Genomic DNA, 21,003 nt, shown 5'->3' with positions numbered 1-21,003 from the left:
TCTTTCAACAAATGGCGCACAATGGCCACTATTTATATATTTTATTTTTATATTATACATATATATATGTATATATTTTTTTTTCTTCTTCCTATTTGTTAACCACTACATTGGTTTGCTGCAGAGGTATATTTGCCTGCTTTCTGTCTTCGTGCGTCTTATAAATTTGTTATTGTTGCGATAAATTTGAAGTCAACACGAGATTTACTACCGGAAAAGACAATTACGTAAATTTCGTATTTGCGACCGATTTCTCGCTGCTTGAGCGCGCTTAAACCTAAGCCACACACACATTAGCACAGAAATAAGCAACCCAACCAGCGGCAATTGCCTACCTTTGCTCACGCCGCCTGCGCCTTGCCCCTTGCCATAGCCTGTTGGCCCTGCCTTGAAGGCGCGCTTTAATAGTAGGCGTCCAAACCTCATTTCAATAATTCAATTGTCTTCGATTTCATTACTTTACAGTTGGCCAGCCATAAACTGTGTACCTATGTACGAGCATAAATAAGTTTGCTTTAAGCCTATATACTAAACTTATACAGCATACATACATATGTATATGTTTCTCGGTAGCATATACATACATATCTAAGGCTTGTTTACGTTGCAAACGCTGTGTAGGCTTACATAAGTATGTATACCCATATACATATATAAATGCACAAATACATAAATATATATACATATATATATGTATAGCTAACATTCGCAGCGGTTTGATAGATTTTTCAAACAAACAATTCGGTGACAAATAAGATTGTTGCAATAAATATGAAGTTCATTCATAAAAATCGATTTGCACTCAATTCAATTGGTGGCATTAGGCAACATATTTACGCCAAGAGTTGCGGCATTATGGGCATATAATGGCTTGTGGCACCAGTTGCACAAGGTTACTGTGATTTTGATTGCATAAAGGAAAAAATAACTAAATGCTATATGCATAACTACATACATACGTAAGCGCACAGTGGGTTAATACAGACAGTGACTACGATAAGTCTCATTGAGATAATGCAAAATCAACAAGCGTTTTGGAATATTAGTAATCAAGTTTTTTTTTTTTGTGTGTCATCTTAAATGTTAGTATGTATTCCATAACTTAGGCAGTATTTGCCTAATTTTTCCTTTATTAATCCAGTATTTTTTAAATGCAACATCATTCACATGGCTACCTTTACTAGCTGCGGGTTAATTTTTCTTTTTGGGCTTTTCATTAACTTTTTGGGTATCGCGGCCCATATAAGGATATTTTCGGTACCGAATACAATACTTCGTATATTGATAGAATATATGTATGTATTTTGATTTCAACATAAAATAAAATCAACAAAAAGGACTATTTGTGTTCAAACAGGATATCTGGTTGGCCAGTCAATGTATGTTTGGAAGTGTTTTTGGTTTGATTCGTAGGGTTCAGAGATGCTATTCCAGACAGGACTCATCAAATCAATGTTTTGAGTGCTCAAAAATCCAGTTGTTTCAGGCGATCAGTGAGAGTTCGCATTGTCGTGGTGAAAAGTGATCCGTATTCGGCGGTTGCTTTTCCTAGCCGCCATAAATCGGCCTATACTGCTGCAATTTCACGTTCCATATTCGTACGAAATTGGCATAGACCGTAGACTTGACGTGCATAGCTCCACAGGAAATAGTCCAACGGCATCGAATCGCACGACCGAGGCGGCCAAATGACAGGGCCATTTCGTGAGATAACACGTTCCCTAAACTTGGGTTTCAATAGATCGATTGTGACATTCGCTGTGTGGCTTGTGGCGCCGTCCTGTTGGAACCACATATTGTGCAAGTCCATATCCTCCAAATTCGGGCCAAAAATATGCGGTCATCATTGAGCGGTAGCGCTTTCCATTTACGCCCCAATGACGCCGCCGGCCCATAAACCGCATCAAACCGTAATTTTGTGTGTGGATTATTGACGAAGCCATTAAGCCAGAAATGAGCTTCATTGCTGAAGAAGATTTTTCGGTGAACGTGAACGTTCACATTGTTTCTTAGCCTAATTCACGGACATACGACGATTCCGGTGGTCAAGCGGCTTTAGTTCATGCGTCAACTTGATATTGTAAGGATGTATGTAAAAAAAAGAATTCGCAAAATTCGCCACAACGACGTCACAGAGAGGTCCAACGCTTGAGAACGACGTGTGAGAGACCGATTTGGATCTTCCTTAATTGGCAATATTCTCAACACTACGTGCACTTTTTTGTCTTACTGGCACGCGAACATTTTTTACTGTGTCTGTAGGTTCTAATTTTTTCACTAGATCCTCAATTGTTTATCTAACAGGATGATTATGACGACCATAAATTGAACGTAGCGCTCTCAAAGTTGCTGCCACAGGTTCCGAATTCCGGTAGTAAATTTTAATGATTTCGACTCGTTGTTGGATCATATGTCTTTCCATGATGAAATACCAAGCCTTCCTGAAAAGAGATGCCAAAAGAACGGTAAAAAATATGGCATCGGCAGCTATGCCTAATCGTCGTTAATATCAATACTTAATTCGCAAGACCATGTCTCTAAACAAGTGTGACTCTCACGACGGTTAGACTTGACTAGAACTAGGAGAGTTCCTCCAAAAGACAGACATACCACAATGTGGAGTAACTTCATAAAATCTGAAAACAAATTCAAAAAGTTTTCAAAAATGCCCAAATGTAGTATGCTGTGCCAAAGAGGAGCTACAATGCCAGCATTCGACTACTCAACAAACTTTTGGCACGCGTTGATTACGCGCCACATGCCGCCACCTTTTCAATTAAACAATGTGTAATCTTGCTAATTTCTTTATAGACATCCATACATATGTAGATATGTAGGTATGTATATGCGCACATATGTTTAACTCGCCAAACGCATAAATGTCCGAAATTTTAGACAACCATGAAATCATGGGCCACAGCGAACGCATGAACTCATTTGGAATATTTTTTTATTAGCAACTTGGCACAGTTTGTGAAAGATAAACAGCATTTATGCGCTAAATTCGCATACATGCATATGTATGAATCGCATAACGCCATATTGGCAACACGCGTCGTCGTATGGTTTCCGCATTTGCGGGTATTTCGGCAGTGCGCACTAATTAGACATAGCCAAGAATAAACGCACACGAAATATTTGAGGAATCCCTGACGTCGAACGAGCGCTGACCGGTGCGTCTCCGTATTTGTATGTATATTTGCATATATGTGTGTGTGTGCGTGCAGCGCTGCCGGCGAAACCAGCAAATGCCCGCCTGCTTGGCTAGTTAGTTGATATTGAACTGCCGGGTCGTTTATGATCGCCGGCAAACGCATGAAAAGCCATTTATTTGCAACGTTTTACGGCGGTCGTCGGTGCGTGCGCCTGTGTGTGTGTGTGCATGTAAACAATTTCGCATTAGCCACGAAGGTAAATTCAAATATTCAATTGTGCGCTTATTTGCCTAATATTTAGCACAGCGTATTTTTATTTGTTTTTTGTTTTTGTTTTTAAACTGTTATTTTTAGTTTTTTACTCAGCGCGCGAGCAATGAACGCTCACCTAGAATGTGTATGAGAATTTGGTGCGAAGGTGAAGGTGAGTCGCCGTGAAGCGCCCGCAAGGTTTCCTTAATGGGCAGGCACACACACACACACACACATACAGGCACATAAACATAATTGTGTGCTTGTGTGTGCGCGCTAAACTTATTCAACGTCATCACTTGTGGTGCCGCGTGAAAGTGTTCTTACGTAGCCGTTATTACGTTATCAGAATAAACAAAGTTGCTACAAGAAGTACTTTCGGAGCGGAGAGCAGAGCGTCGGTGTTTTTACAGAGAGAAGCTCGGGCGCGGTCAGCTACCAATTGGCACATACTAACAAACACCCACCCACCCGGTGTAGGTAATAAGTGACGTCGTAAGTTGTTACGTCATTATGTTGTGAGATATGTGGGATATCCGTACACACACACACACACACGGCACTAGCACTGCCACAGCGCCATAGTGGTTGGCATAGGCGCGTTGCAAACAGACACCCCAACGAAACCAACTAAGTACTTGCATTAATTTATTATTAGTAAATAATAGCAACTCAGCGTTTATTTGAGCGCCATTGGTCAAGTGCAAGTGTTTGTCAGCGTGTGTGTATATACGTACATATTGGCCGCACTAGCTTTCAATAATCTCAAAATAGTGCAATTATCGCTCGTGAGGATGTTTTTAAACAAATTATTTTTAATTTAGCTGCACGCCGCACACTTCACAGTTATTTTTAGCGCTGCACGATTGCCGTGGCCTCATCCGCAGATGAACTTGCCCATTTTGCGAATCTCAATTTTTTCTGCTCGATCGTGTTTAAAAATAAATGGGAAACAAATTTAGTGGCGTTAGCACAGATAGCATGTGTATGTAAGGGGGAGGGTGAGGTGTTGTTCTGCACATGTGCTGCAAATTGCTTTAGTGCTCTTCAAGTCATATGTTGAGAAAGCGATTTATAGCAGTAAGGTAGCTTCGTGCTCAGGTGCAAACGATAGTGATGACGTAACTGCTGTACAATTGGCTGCTACATACATACATACATATGTTAACATTAGATTGGCTGCAGAGAGTCTCGAAAAGGGTTAGTGATTTTTTGCGGCAAATTGTAGAGCATTTGTATGAATTTTAGGAACTGACTAAGATATTATAGTAAAGAATTTTTATTGGAAAATGGAAGAAAAATGCTTATTGTTTTTTTTTTTCCTTTTTGGGTTTTGGACAGTCTATATCAAATAGTAACTGTTCATTATCTGGTTTGGCTGTATTATTTTCTTACTCCTGGCTTCTGCTAATATATGTATATACAACCGAAATTTTTTTGCACACATGCTATTCTCACCAAATTAGTGAATACCGTACTAATAGGGGTTACAAGAGTTTCCTCGGATAAAAAACAGCCCTTTTAAAATTTTTTTTCTCATGTAAAAAATTAAATATTTTTTTAGAATTTTTTATTGTTACAAACATAATCGACTAACAAAGAAATTCTGAAATTTTTGAAAAAAGTATTTCAAACTCGTTCATTGCGACGCCATTTCCTCCTCGGAAAAAAATGTGCCCAGGATAACTCCTTGCAGAATCATCTAAAGTGAAAAAATACGTGTTTTAGTTAAAACCTTAACTTAGAATTTGGATGAAGAAGAGGAAAAACTGATAATTGGATTTTTGGCAGACAATTTTACAAAAAAACTAAAATTTTGTGCCTTTTTTCAAATGGTTGTAGTTGAAAAAAAATCCTTCGTCCAATACTTTAAGATTTGTAACTAAAGGACCTGTGTACAATTTCATGAAGATCGGTTGAGTAGTTCTTGAGTTTAATACTACTTTGCATAATTCTTCTAATAAATAAATAAAATATTTCTGAAGTTCTCGAGAAATCTTACCAACCGACTTCAGAAGCACAGTTTGGGGTCTCCGAAACTATTACTCGGATCAACTTGAAAATTTAGGACAATACTCTAGAGATGTAGAATTTAATAAGACAATAAAAAAATTCGGTTGTTTGAAACCCGTAAACCCATGTAACCCCATAAAGCATATAGCTGACATAAAAACTGAACAATCGAAAATATATCCTTGAATGGCGAACTTTTTTATTTGACAAAATATCTTCACGAAAGGTAATTACACAAATCCGAAAAAATTTTGAAGATTGATCCAGTATAACATATAAATGTTTTACAAACTGACGGTTCAAAATCGAGTTCTTGTATGGAATCTTTTGTGTTTGTGAAGGGTATTACAACGTATTTTTGTATTTCAATGCATATCATGGGCTGGGAAATATTTACTCGATAACTGAGCTTCCACCAAGCTAATTCTTCAGTTTCGACAGCATAAACTGCCACAGGAAGTCAAATCTGGAGAATACACTAATTGAGTGATAACCCAAATTTCTAAAGAATCTGTGATTGATTGAGCATGCTAATTATTGTCATGGCGAAAAATCTACGAATTTTCTATCCACCAATCATATCACCCACCAAAAATACCAACAAATCAGGCAAGTAGTATTGACCATTTGAGCCAGTGCAACGAATTTATTATGAACTACAGGGCGGTAATCAAAGAAAATGGTGAGCATCACCTTCGTTTTTGAACGACTTCGACGTGGTTTTATCGGTTTCGGCTCATTTTTGGATTAGATTAGATTAGATTATTGGACAGTTTCGAACTCAAATTCAGTAACCCACAGCTTCTCACACTGGTAATGATGCGTTCGATGATCGTACGGTGCTCAGCTACGTTATCAAGCATCATTTTTGAGACCTCTAGTCGAAGTCGTTTTTGCAATCGATTTGAACCTAAAATCGACATGCTTTATATCCAAAACTTTAACCAAAAGGTATTAAGTCGATTCATAAGAAATTTTAAGATCCTCTGCGATCTCACTGATTTCGACATGTTTTTTTGTTTGGTTTCCGTTAATTTTTGGGGCTGCCATTTGCTAGATTAGTTTATTTCGACGTCAAATTTATAAACGTACAGTTCGTGATTGGTAATGATGCGTTGGATGAATATACGGTCGTTTTGCGCCCTCTACACGAAGTCCTTTTTGCAAAAGATGCATGTTTTTTCGTAAGAGTCTAAAATCGCCATGCTTCATACTCAAAACATTAACCAAAATGTATTGAGTTGATTTTTTAAAAATGTTAAGATTATCTGCGATCTTTCTGATTCCAACATAACGATTTTCCAGTACCGTTTATTTAACTCTTACGTTCTTATCGTCCGTAACAGAGGTTGCTGCACAACTCGCAAAAGGAAAATTTTCGATGACTTCGCGACCTTTACTAAATGCTTTGCGGCAAATACTTATATTCCTTATAAAAAATTTAGACTGCTCAAAACACTTCTGCAACAGTTTCCACGATACCGTAGCCGTGATTCCATCGGAAACACAAAATTTTAAACAAACTCGTGGTTTATTTTTGTCATGGTTAAAATCGCCACATAAATTTTTTTCAGCTGTCAAGCATACACTAATTGTCAACTGGAAATCAAACTTCACAGGAGCATAGAAAAGTTGTACAAATCTAGGAAAGCAGTTTTTAACGATGCTGTTACGTACTAGGTTTTTTTGTATCGCTCCGGCTCAATTTTGATCAAATGTTGTATATAAGCAAGATTAGCACAAACGTTCAATAAAAGCACCAGCAACATTTTTTTGGGGTCGAGATTGAACAGAAAATCAATTTAATTTCACAAAATTCACAATTTCCTCAAACACATCTCTTAAAATAGCTCCTAAGGTCTTTTGGGCCCCAAAAAAAGTAGTCAATAATTTTCATCTTTTATATGTTATACAAAGTCTCTAGTATTATTCCACCAAAAACTACTAAAATAATCAGAACTGTTATATAAATTTTGTTAAAAGTACGAAAATATTACAAAAATTTGCAACAACAAGACACGCTGCTCGTGCTTTGCCTTTTAAGGCATTCTAAATTTCGTTTCCCACCAAAACGGTCAAAATGATTCAGCCACAATGCCGGCAAACACTAAACAAATATTCACGAAATTTGCGAATACATTTTCATTGATGACGTCGGTGAAGGCTAAAAGCCAAAAGCCAAATAACTACACCTCACAGCGGACACACAAACATACAGACATTTGAAATAAACAAAAGAAGAGCCGCTGCGTTACGAGTAGAGTATCTGTAGCGCATAGAACAAATTGTATATATGTATGTACATATGTTAATATGAATGCATGTATTGTATGTAAGTATATGCGCAAGGCTATTTGGGGAAAATTAGATAAGACTGAAGCACAATATATGAGAGTCTAGTGTAAACAGGAATAAAATTACGCTAATGAGCAATAGTAGCAAATGAAGGAAAATTTAATACAACTGTTTATTGTAGATACTATGTATGTACATATGTATTTAGCGCAATTTAGCATATTTAAATAAAATTAGTGCCAGGGAGCGCACAAAAGTACGCGCTGATCAGAAGAGCGGCAGCCAGCGAAATTTCCTGAGAGTAAAAACAAATTATTAAGGCACGAAAGTTTTTCTAAATACAAACATATATTTATATGTTCTTTATATGTAGTATATGTAAGTACATGTGCCTGTGTACAACGAATTCGCCTAAGCATGCATGTATTGGCATTTTTATATGCTCTTTGCTTACGCTGTTGCTTATTTATAGTTGCTGTTGTTTGTGTTGTTTACACAAGCAGAAACAAACTGTTGATTGGCTGTTGTGCGCTTGCGCCAGCCCCGTCTGCACGAAAATGGCTGCACAACAGGGAGGTGACCCACACTACGATTGGAGCTACGCGCCGCCGTTCCCCGCTCAATGTACAAAAACAAAACAACACACACACACACATTTATAAAGCAACTAACTAAACCAGCCTGCACAAGTGGCAGTGTGTAGCGTGTTTTTCGAAGTTCGAAAAGCGGCAGCTCACCGCACAGGGGAAACGTTGGCGCGACTCTCGCCGCGGCGCTCCCAACACCAGCACTGAGCGCACCGGCCCCTCACACACGACACACAACCAACCGAGCCAGTCGGTATATGTAACTACGTAAGCAAACATTTCGCTGTGCTGTGGTTGGGGAGCACGCAAGCCGGCTAAACGCATACAGCGACAAGTCGTTTGTGTGTGTGTGCAGCGCCGTACAGCGGCATTGCTAGTGGCTGGCTGGCTTGCTGGCTGGTGGCTACCGAAGCGGCTGCAAGTTGAATTTTCATTCATAAAAACCAAATGTGTGCTCTTCGCGTGCTTCAGTTGTGTTCGAACAAGCGCGTCGGTTAGTTCTCCAATTGCTTCTAGCAAGCAGGCAGCAACTGTTAATCTGCATACATACTTACATGTATAAGCAATTAAGTGCAGCTAACACATATATAGCAGCATACAAATTTTAATAAAAAAAACAACAAGTTAAAAGCAATATTTGTATCAAAAAGTGCGAGCGAAAATTTGCTAAAAAAACATCAAGAAAGACAAGCAAAGTTTAAGTAAAAAAGTGTGCGAAAAATCTGTGACGGCAAAAATCGCAGTTTGACAGACATTTTTAACTACCGTTAATCTGAAATTGTTTGCGTGGCCACTCATCTATTGCAGTTCGGCGACAGCAAGCAAATGTGCACAAAAACAACATTCAGTAAACAAATTTTTTGAAAAAACTACCCACTGGTGGATTCTAAAACTCAAACCGAATACAAGTGTAGCCAAAGCAGGATTTCCTCAGTGCCAAAAGCGTGTCGAGCAAAGTGAATTCGCCACAATTAACGCCAAAAGCAGGTGAGAAGCGTGAAAAAGAAAGTGCTTACCCCGCCCCCACAGGCGAACAGCGACAGTTTTTCGTTTCTCATATGCACACATGCCTGTATGTGTGTAAGTGTGTGGTGATTTGATAAAAAGTGAAAGGATTTTTTATTGCTCCAAATAACTGTGTAAGACAGGCAGCCTCGCAAGCGGCTCGACTGTCACAAGAAACAATTGTTGTTTTCAATAATTTAACTCGCTAAACATATGTATGTACATATGTACCGTATGCAACTAATACATACATATGTGTGCAATAATATACTTAACACTTGATATATATTAGTGCATGTCTATAGGTATATACATACATAGAAGTTTGCTGGTTTGCCGAAGCGGTCATACGAATACCGCCTACACCCCCACAACGCGTAAACGCCGCGTATCAGCAGCAACAGCAACAACAAAAAACCTGCAAAACAGTGTTGAATGGACGCATGAATGAATTGCCACACACGACTATATACTTACATACATACATATATGTATATGACAGCAATAAATGAAAATATTTGCACATACCAACAACACACACGCTAGTGTATGTGCCGTTAGATAGCAACTTTTAGTGACGTATTTGTACGCATACGCTGCTGATATCAGCCGCCCGGTCACTTCTCTGCATATATTTATTTATATTGTTTTTGTTTTTGTTTCTGGCTAACGCTGCACTCGTTGCTCCTCGACAATACGTGTACGCGCAAATTTGTTATCGATTTATTGCGCGCAACAGCAGCAAACGCACACAGACACATACACCCACATATTCTATATTCTACAACAACCACATAACTGTGTATTACTAGTACGGGAATTTGCAGCCTGTGTGACTTCAATTCAAATAACTCACGTCAAATGTACGTCACACACTTTGCCGGCTTGCTATACCGTTATCCTAACCACGGCCATTGCCACCTAGTGTAGCGCCAGCAATTCGTGAAATTTTTGCCGTTCGTGTCTAATTCGCGTGTGACAATTCCAGTTGTGAAAGTCGAAAGTGCAAAGAACAAACCCAAGTGTTTGACAACAACAACAACAATAATAACAAAAAATATATAAAATACATTTTAGCCAACAAGCAAAAGCCGTTTAACTTAAAGGTCCTGCAAGTGTTGTGCAAGTAAAGTGTGCCGTAATACACGCACACGTAACAACAACAACAACAGTAAAGTTCGTTGAATTCTTCTATTAGTGCCATTCATATCCAGGTGAGTGCAAGTGGAAAGTCGCGTCTCCAAAAGCATCTCTCCATATAAAATCATAAATATATTGTAAATATCAGCATTTGTTGTTGGAAAAAAGTAGTTGCAAATAAATTAAATAACGCATTCATTGACTCACACGCCTTAAAAGTATGTAGTTTTATTTCACCCATTTATCCTAAATGCCGTAGTGTTTGTATGTAGTGAGTATGCAGTTGATTGTTGGGAATGACACTTAGAAATACTATATATGTATACTATATGTACTTAATTAGTTACGTGAAAAAAATGGTGATAAAAATTAACAAGTAAATACAAAAAAATATAACATATACTTTTTTCGTACTTTAAAATAAATATAAATATATTGTATAGTTATTTTTTTAATTTTATATATAATTATATTTAATAATTTAACAATATTTGCCTTAAAATGTATGAATTTATTTTTATTTAAATTGAAAAAAGTTATCTTAATTAAAAATTTTTTTAAACAAAAGTAAATTGAGAAAACACTTAAAAACAATTTTGGAAAAAAAGGTAAATAAAAATAAAAAAATGCAAAATTAAAGTTTAAAATGTTTGGCCAAAAATATTGTTTATTTAAATAAAATAAATAAAAAATAAATAAATTATTTTAAATAATACAGAAAATTAAAAAGTTTAATTTAAAAATAATATTTATTAAAACAAATATATAAATTTTAGTTTTTTATTATTAAAACGAATTAAAAACTTTTAAATGACAATTAAATTAAATATTAAAGTAAAATACAAAATTTATGATTAAAAACTATATTTTTTATAGCTTTAAAATAAAAATGCAGAGAATTTTAAATTAGCATTGAAATATTTTTATTTATTATATTTATTTTTTTTATTTTATTAAATGAAAAATAATAATACAATTATTATCTTACAGAGTAAGAAGCACTAGCTGCCAGGGCTTACGGCTTTGAAATATTTTTTCTGTGTTTATATAAAAATAAATTGATAATTTATAATTTTTAAATCACAAATTAAATTAGTATCAAAGAAAAAATAAAAATATTGCTAAACAGAAAATATAAATATAAAAAAAATTTAAATTTTTATTACTAAAACAGATTAATATTTTCTAAATTACAATTCACATTAAATAGTAAAGAAAGTGTACATTTTTAATTAAAAATTTAAATTTATTTAATATTTAAAATTTGTATTGAAATATATTTTTTACTATATCTTTTTATATTTATATACAAATTTTAATATTAAAAAAATAATAAAAAATTTGATTTACGAAATATATTTACATGCAAAAATATAAATAAAAATTTTTTATAATTAAAATAAATTAATAATTTTTAAATCACAATGCATTTGCCAAGAAAGCGTAAAAAAATAATTTAAAACAATTTATTCATGTAAAAATATGTATATTTTATAATACAAATGCGGAAAATATTAAATTTGTATTAAATTAATATTTTTTATAAACTTATATAAAAACAAATTGAAAATTTTGAAACCAGAATTTAAATTAAATTTGAAAGGAAAATAAAAACATTGATAACCAGCCGATATTAATAAACAAAAATGAAAAGTTTTAATTTTTTACTGCATAAATAAATTGATGATTTTCAAATAATACGAGTAATTCTTTTTTACAGTTAAAGTCCTTTGAAAAAAAAATATATATACATATGTATTTTATAGGAAGGAAAACTGAAAATCTTAAATTGGCATTAAAATACATTTTTGTATACTTATATGAAAATGAATTGATAATTTTTAAACAATAATTACAAAATACAAATTTAAACCTTTTATTATTGATTTTTTTTTAATAATTTATATGTTTTTTTTTTATTTGTATTTATTTATATATTTTTCTTTGATGATCAATTATTAATTTTATTTAGATTAATACAAAAAAAATGTATAAAATAACTAAAAATATATGATTTTGTTTATTTGCTTTTAACTAAATTTTAAGTGAAATTTAATATTGGGGAAAGGAACGCCAATATTAATTTCACTTAATACTCACACATCCTTAAACATTTAGCACTGTTAAAAAAAATAATGCTGCCACTGTATTCATAATTTGGCATGCGTTGCAAAGATTTATACCATTTTTTTAATTAAATAATTAGTTAATTAATATTTAGTTTTTTTTAGAAATTTAGTAGAAAGTAGTCATTTATTTTCATATTTCACACATTTTAAATTTTTCTGTCAAATCAAAGTGATGCCAAAAATGAGTGTAGTCAGTAAGCCATCTTATATTTTGGTTGCTTTTTACATTGACAGGGGAAATCTTTAATTTTGCACTCACATGCCTTGATTCAGGATATGTGAAATCAATTCCGAAATATATTTAATAAAAAAAAATATTTTTTCGTTATAATATGTTTTTCTTCTGATTAACGCTTTCAGCGACAAGAATTTCAGAAATGATCTACCACCTTGAGCGACAAGAAATTTTTTTTTTCGTTTCAATCAAATTTACTTTATTTAATATAACGTCATTTTTTATTGTTTATTTTTACAAAAACTAACACTAATCAATATTTTTGTGCTAGAAAAATGTACATTTTAAAAATATAAAAAATTTTAGACATATATTTGTGCAATAAAATGGCTCAACATACAAATTGTTAGAACATACTAAATTATAAATTAATCCACTATAAAACTATTTTTGCAATATTTTGCTGTCTTATAAAATGCAAATTCCGCAAATTTTTTCTTTTATTATATTTTTCAAATTAAATAAGTACATTTTGATTACACTTATAAAGTTTACTTTGTATGCTAAATTCGAAATTCTTACAATTTATTTAATATTTGGCAATAATTGTGAACAAGTGGTTAAGATTTTCATAAAAACCACAAGTGTCAGCTCATAAATAAAAATATATATTGAGATATACATTTGAATATACTAAACTGTAGCAAAAAATATAAATATATACGTGCTTACATACATATGCATGTATGTATAAATATATATGCATGCATGTATGTATGTGTGCGCTTATTGTTTATTTATAAATAATCAAAAAATATTGCTCTCTTCAACAATTTTCGTTTTGTCCACTGCGCTGGCCAACTAACTTGAGCAAATCGACCGTGTGCTAAATATAGTTGGATAAACAAAAACATATTTCAAAATAATAATTCTATTTTTTATGAATTGTCGCTTGAAATATTAGCATACATACAATAATATATATGTATAGGGTGATGTAGTAGATTTTTATTTATTTATAACTATATTTTTTGTTTAATTTAAATTTAAATAATTTGCGTATATTTTGTTTTTAGTTTTATTTTTATTTTTTAATTTGTAACTAACTACGCTTCTATTATATTTTTTTTATTTTATTTTATTTAATTTTATTTAATTTTTTTTTTTAATTTTTAATTTAATTTTTTTTTAATTAGTTAATTTTTTTTAAACTTATTTAAAATTTTCTATTATTAATTTCTAATATATGGCGTATTATATTACCGTTACATACAACAGCTGCGCGTAACTGTTTATTTTTAAGGCTCTTGCCTCATATGTTTCACCTACTATATTTATGTTTTTGTACGCTCCAATCGCAAAAATAAATCTCATTTAGCCTTAACGTCGCAATAATTCAAGCTTAATGCAAAACTTTCAATAGTTCATTGCCGGCGCAGCAGGACACAATGCGGCAAATTTAAATATTTTATTGTTTATTTAGAATTTATTTACTAAGACATTTATTTTATCGCATGCATATACTTTAAATTAGTTGGGAAATAAAAGCCACACACACACCCAACTATCGTCTATATGTGTGTATGTGTGCATGTGTACACGCTTACTTAAAGATAGTTTGCATATTTTACACCTGAGATAATTGAAAGCGCCAGCCATATTGAACGCTACACCATCTAAATTACGCCAATGACCACACAAGTGTGTGTGTGTGTGTGTGTGTGCGGATTAAAAAATACGTCGCTCGCTGGAGCTAGAGCAGCGGCTCAGCTGTGTGCAGCACAAAAATAAATGCAGTTAGCGATTTCTTGTAGCTTGCCGTCGTTTACGGCGACTCCTGCCTGCCTGCCGCATGGCCTGACTGCCTGCGGGGCGCAATTTGACGATCGCACCGCAACGGCTATGCGACTGTAATTATAGTTTTTAATAACAAATAATAAATAATAGAAATAATTTAATCGTTTCACAGACGCTTAACGGGGCGTTGCACACACACACACACAGACACACTTGCAACTTTTATTAGTTACGCCATATGCAAAGTAACTGGGTATTAGATTTTATTACACTACATGCATATATTTTTTTATATAAATATAGCTATAGAGTAGTTGTGGCTGTAACTGTAAAAGTATTTTTTTAGTTTTAATTTAAATTTGAGGCACACATTGTTGCATATTTCGCAAATGTTGCCTTAAATCTTAATTATTACATGCTCAACGGCATAGATTGATATGCAGAAATTTGCAGAACATACAGTGATGGCGTAATAATTAGTGAAAATTGCAAAAACTAAGAAATTAAAATATAGCAAAGGTGTTTGGTAAATACATATTAGTGAAGATTTTAATTTTTAGAGATTCAAATTTTTTTATTCGGTTAGGTTGAGTAAGTACTTGCGAAAGCCTAAAATCATGAAAAAATTTAAAAACACTAATTAACCCTTGATAGGTACGATTTATTATCGTTTAGAAGCTCAGCAACAGCACAAAATTTTTAAATCTCCCTTTCTTCCTTCCCTGGCTACAACATATATAATTATATTTGTAATAATAATTCATTAAAATTAATTTTTTTTAACTATTTATTTTTCCAAATTCGATTTTCGGAATCAGTTTCACGGAAAAATATTTTATGAAACAAAAAATAAATTATTTTTTTTTTTTAAATACTTTAAGAAATACATGAATTTGAAAATAAAATTTCTTTTTTTTACTTTTTCTTAAAATATTAAAAAAAGAAAATTATTTATTTTTGTTTCATAAAATAAATACATAAAACTGAATTTATTTTTTTTTTAATTTTTTTCTTAAAATATTTAAAAAATAATAATAAATGAAACTGAATTTATTATTTTTTTTTCATAAAATATTTTTCGGTGAAACTGAATTTGTTTTTTTTTATTTTTTTTCTTAAAAATTTTTTTTGGTTTCTATTATTATTTTTTTTTTGTTTTATTTTTTTTTTTTCTTAAAACTTTTTTTCGCAAAATCGTGCCCAAAATCGATTTTTTATTATTTTTTTCATAACATATTTTCGATTCCGAAAACTGAATTTTTTAACGTTTTTTTTATTTTTATTAAATATTACATATAAAATTATATCAATATTTTAGCCACCATAGTAAATACTATTTTTATTTGTTGTTTATTATTTTACTTTAACTAAATGTTGCGAGCAAAATTTGCAAACATTTTCGCTAATGACTGGTGTAAGTAGTGTCTGGTCACTTGGCTAAATGATGCAGAAATGTAATTGCCGGCATTCATGGATGAAATTAAGATACACACAAAAGCCAAAAAAGAATATTGCTTAATTAAAAGTAGTAAAAATTTGGTGAAACTGTGAGAGTTTAGCGCTTGCGTACAGGCACACACGCTGCACGTGTCCATACATACCGAAAATAATTTGCAAAACGGCGAATTGTACATACATAAGTATGTACGTGTATGTGTGCAAAGTCATTTAACGCTCAATAAAAATTCGCGTGCTATGAAAACAAAATAGCGGACGAATTCCGACCAGCAAAAAAAATCACATCAAAAAAAAACCGACGCTTTTACACGAAATTGCCAAAATACACAGAGACAAATATATTTGTAAGTATATATAGTATATTTGTAGTAATTTGACTGACTGCCGCGTTGGCTTGCCGCGCGTGCGACTTTGTAGTCAATTACAGCGCTGCAACGCCAACACACCCGCGCCTATGCGAATAAAAATGCACATTTACCACTAATAAACTGCAACACGCCGAATGGCCAACAATAACAATTTGCCCAAAACGAAAATGTTTGAGCGCTTAGCAGCGACAAGTGATGAGAAAATCACATATTATTTTTTTTAATTTTCTTTTTTTCGCTTTTTTTTTTAATTTTGCCACTTTTCTCATATCTATTTGCCTACAATTGATGCTTGAAAAAATTGCTTATAGACACACAAGCGTATTTGTGGCAGTGTGGCAACATTGTCGGCGTGTCTGCAGCGCTCGCTGCGACATTAGCGACGGAAAATATGAAAATAGTCAGCCATAAAAATATTTATAGTTTGTTTATCGGCGGCTTAAATATGCGGAGATTTTCTTTATGCGCACACCCAGCAACACAGAGAGCGCTGCACAACACATTCAACACAAACAAATTTATGTGGCAACAACAATGCGGCAATAAATGAACAATCAATCCACATGACCACTGGCCGATTAACGGCGGCAACAAAAGCGACAACGGCACGGTCAAATGAGGCGATTTCGGCCTTGTTTTTGTTGCTGTTGTTATTGTTGTTGCAACTCATATTCCCATATAAACGCTTTGCGGGAAATTGCCGTCTGTAAATATACATATGTGTTGCGTGTGCATGTGTTCGTAAGGCATTTGTGCGTTTAGCCCGAGAGAGTTTATCGTCGAGTTTCCCATAATGCGCGCGTTTGAGTTGAGCTTGAGTAAACGCTTATTGTCTTTGACCAGCGCATTATGCCACAACTTGTGTTGCCTTAACAACTTAACAAATTGATGATTGCACAATTAGCCAGCCACAGGCGTTGTGTTCAGAACTCATCGTTATTTACTTAAGTATTCAATAATAACGGCAAACACTGGTGGCAATATAAAAGCAGCTTCTCACGTCACTTTCGTTGCGAATGCAATATTTACAACAGCACACACACACACACGCATGCATAGCTGATATACTGTACGCACAAGCGCGCACCTAATAGCCAACAGTAGCCTGTTTAGTTAGTGCCTCACTTGGCCGCCGCGCATTTAAATTTAGAAAAAATAAAATAAAAAAATAGAAAAAAATAAAAATAAACTTTTGACACATCACACGTCGCTCGTGTGGCCGCAAGCAAATATTTTCGTTTCTAATTTTTTATGAAAACACACACACACATACATATATGCACACATACGCAGAGCAGCATGCAGTGGTCGCCACTTGTCGCCGCCGGCAGCTGCCGCGCTGTCACACGGGCATGTGAATGCAGTTGTTTGTTTTATTAAATTCTACTCAACGCACAATTTCTGCATTGTTGAATATCCATGACATGGAAAAAACAAAACAAAAACCAAGAAAAAACTGTAATACAATGTTGCGCTCCGGCATAAGCAGGCAAAGACCAAGAAAACGCGCTGAAAAAAGTGATATGTTAGGCATTGTGACACCTTAGAAGTTGGACAGTCGTTTGTAGTTGTTGGGCTGTAGCGGAAAAAAATTGTTACTGTATGTATTTGTGTTTGTATGTATGTAAGCCAAAAGTGCAATATACCAGGAATTTTAGTACTTTATAAGTTCTAAAAAAATGTTTCGAGTAGTGCAGAAGCCTTTGAAAGGTATAAAAAATGAAAAAAAAAACATAACAGTTAGAACTGAGGTATTTTTTGCATTTTTTTAACAAATTTTCCATAGTAATGTACTTACCGTCAAAAAGTAGAGACTTCCACAAATATTGGTTAGTCGAAAAAGTATTTTCGTATTTGTCAATAGATGTCGTTGCAGTCGTATATCTCCAGTGCTATCAATCACATTGTGTCATACTAAATAGTGTTGGAAAGATGATAAACTTCAAAAAAAAAAAAATTAAATTCGGGAAGTTGAAAAAAAGTTACAGCTGTTCAAAAATGAGTGAAAATAATGAAGAAATTCGCAATATTTTGAAATTTTTGTATAAAAAAGGGAAGAATGCCACGCAAGCCACTAATGAAATTTGTGAAGTTTACAGAGACGATGCTCTGGTTCGCTCGCTTCCGTTCTGGAAATTTCGAAATTTCGAAATTTCGATTTACACTGATGGAATAATGTCTCTTTTGGAAGAAAAGCAAAAAGTGGTCGACCATATGTACCAATAAAATATAATAATTTGTTTTTATTTATTTATTATATTTAGCATAAATATAAAAAATAAGTTGAAGTTTGATTAGAAATACGAAAAGACTTTTTCGACTACCCAATATAATGCTTAAGGTTCTTTAAAAAAATTTTGACTTGCGATTTTGTGATTGAAAACTAGTGTTTTTTTCGATATTATGTCAATATTAGCGGAATAAATTTATATTTTAAATATAAAAAAATACAGTGTGCACATATGAAAGTAAATTTTCACCAGCTTCTGTGAAAAAACACAATTTTTGTAAAATATAAAAATAAAAAACCCAAAAAACTGGATTATTTGAGTTTACCACACAATTTTTGGTGTTATGTCAAAAATGTCTGTATGCAAAAGTTATAGACCTTTTTCTTACCAACGACATTGCCATATAATATTTCTCTGTATGACTCGTAGTTTTGCAAGAAATTGAGATAAACCATTCTTAACCCTTAAAATTCAGCAAAGCTCCTCTTCCCTGTCCTTTTCCCAACCACAGATCACCCGTAAGCTATTTTTCCCTAAAAGTTTGTTATTTTATCTTAATTTTCGATGAGTTTGGTCCCACAATGATTATTTTTTGTTTTCAAAAATTATTTAATTGACCACTTACTTTGTACCAAACTATCCATACTTATTTATTTATAGAATATATCGGGGTTTTTGTTATAAGAAAATCTTAAATAATCTTAATGAGTGCTGCCTGTCAGTTTTCATGTAATTAGAAAGGAATTTATTAACAGTACTTTTTCAAAATTATAATAATTTTTTTAATACAACCAACAACCATGTTCTGCAGTCAAATGTGAATTCTTAATTCAATGTGGTCATAAAAGCTGCACATTACACACATAACATACTTGCGAGCGTGTTGGTCTTTTTTCGTTAATATCTAATGTGCGCCTGTGTTCAGCTTCAAGATGTCAACATACTCTCATATAAAATTAATAAAAATTTTAATGCATCTCGTGTGCGAAATATATTGCTGAACTGACAGCAGAGTGACAGATTGTTATCAAAAATTGTGGAAAAATCACTGGCACAGGTAGAATTATGACTGCAACTGTGCGCTGTTTTATTTGTAACTGCAATACAACTGTACTTATTATTATGTTTTTTTGGCATTGAGCGCGATTTTCTTTGTTTTCGTACAAAAATAATTGCCTAAACATTGCAGAAATTATTCGTCTAAGCTGACCAGCACTACATATTCAAATTAAAAACTTTGATTTCTTAACAACCAAATGAGGCAACTGACCACTTATGGAACTGAGTGAGCTAAAAAGCTGGCCTTAAAACAATAGCCAATTGCCTCAAGGTCGAATTTGAGACGTAAATATGCAAATACACAACACGCAAAAAATATTAAAAAAAAAACAAAAACAATAAACTAAACAAAGCACGTTGTATTGCAGTAAAATTATTTTCACTTCAGAGGAATTTATGTATATTTTTATTTTATAAAAAAAAAAAAATTTGTTTCCATTTTTTAACTTTTTTTAATTTTGATTAATTTTTTTTTTTAATTTTTTTAGTTTCTATATTATTTTTTTCTCATATTTTCTTTAACGCTTTTAATTTAATTACTCATTTTTATTTTTTCTGTTTATCTATCATATGTACATTTATTTTTTCATTACTTTTCTTTTTTAAAAATGTAAAATAATTTTAAATATTTAAAAAAATTCAAAAAAATTGTTTTAATAATTTTTTAATATTTTACAAAAATCAAAAAAAAAAACATACTCTTTTTATAAAACATTAAAATATTAAAAAAATTGTTTTTTTTTATTTTTATCTCTTCTGTTTATTTATCATACCTTTCGTATTTTAAATTTATTTTTCCATTATTATAATGTTTTAAGATTTTGTAATTTCTATAAAGTCTTTTCTCATATATAAATTTTATTTTTTATTTTTATACTTTTATTTATTATATTTTTAATTAAAATTTTATTTTTATAATTTGTGTCTTATATTCTATTTTACTTTTATTTTCTTTTTATTATTTTTGCCATGTTTTTTATTACTTTTTTTATTTTTTTTTATATTTTGTTTTTTGTAATTTTTGCTAAATTCACACCTCACCTTTTTTGTTTTTTAATTATTTTATTTTATTTATTATATTTTTATTAATTAATTTTTTTTGTTTCTATTATTAATATTTTTATTTAAATTTTTTCTTTTTTTTGTAATTTTTGGTAAATTTTTCGTTTTTATAAATATAAATTTTTACACCAGCGCCATAAATGCCAAGTAATTTTGTCAATAAATGTTGAAGTAAAAATACAAGAAATATTTTTACATAAAATCGCCAGCGTAATGTAAAACTTGCCGATAGCAACAAAAATGCGCAAGCCACACTTTCAATACGCGGCACTAGCCA

At 32.5% G+C, this 21,003-nt stretch overlaps 1 protein-coding gene across 1 annotated transcript in view; it reads left to right on the top strand.

Annotated features, from left to right (window-relative positions):
- The first annotated feature begins 8,828 nt into the window (after positions 1 to 8,828).
- The window catches only part of LOC126767954 (dendritic arbor reduction protein 1), a 32,297-nt gene continuing 20,122 nt past the window's right edge, over positions 8,829 to 21,003 (top strand). Inside the window, exon 1 of the mRNA XM_050485789.1 lies at positions 8,829 to 10,521. The gene's annotated coding sequence lies outside the window, so the exon portion shown is untranslated. The remainder of the gene's footprint in view (positions 10,522 to 21,003) is intronic.

The sequence above is a fragment of the Bactrocera neohumeralis genome, chromosome 2 (assembly GCF_024586455.1).
Source record: "Bactrocera neohumeralis isolate Rockhampton chromosome 2, APGP_CSIRO_Bneo_wtdbg2-racon-allhic-juicebox.fasta_v2, whole genome shotgun sequence".
Taxonomy (NCBI): Eukaryota; Metazoa; Arthropoda; class Insecta; order Diptera; family Tephritidae; genus Bactrocera; species Bactrocera neohumeralis.
This window is presented reverse-complemented; position numbering and strand designations above follow the sequence as displayed.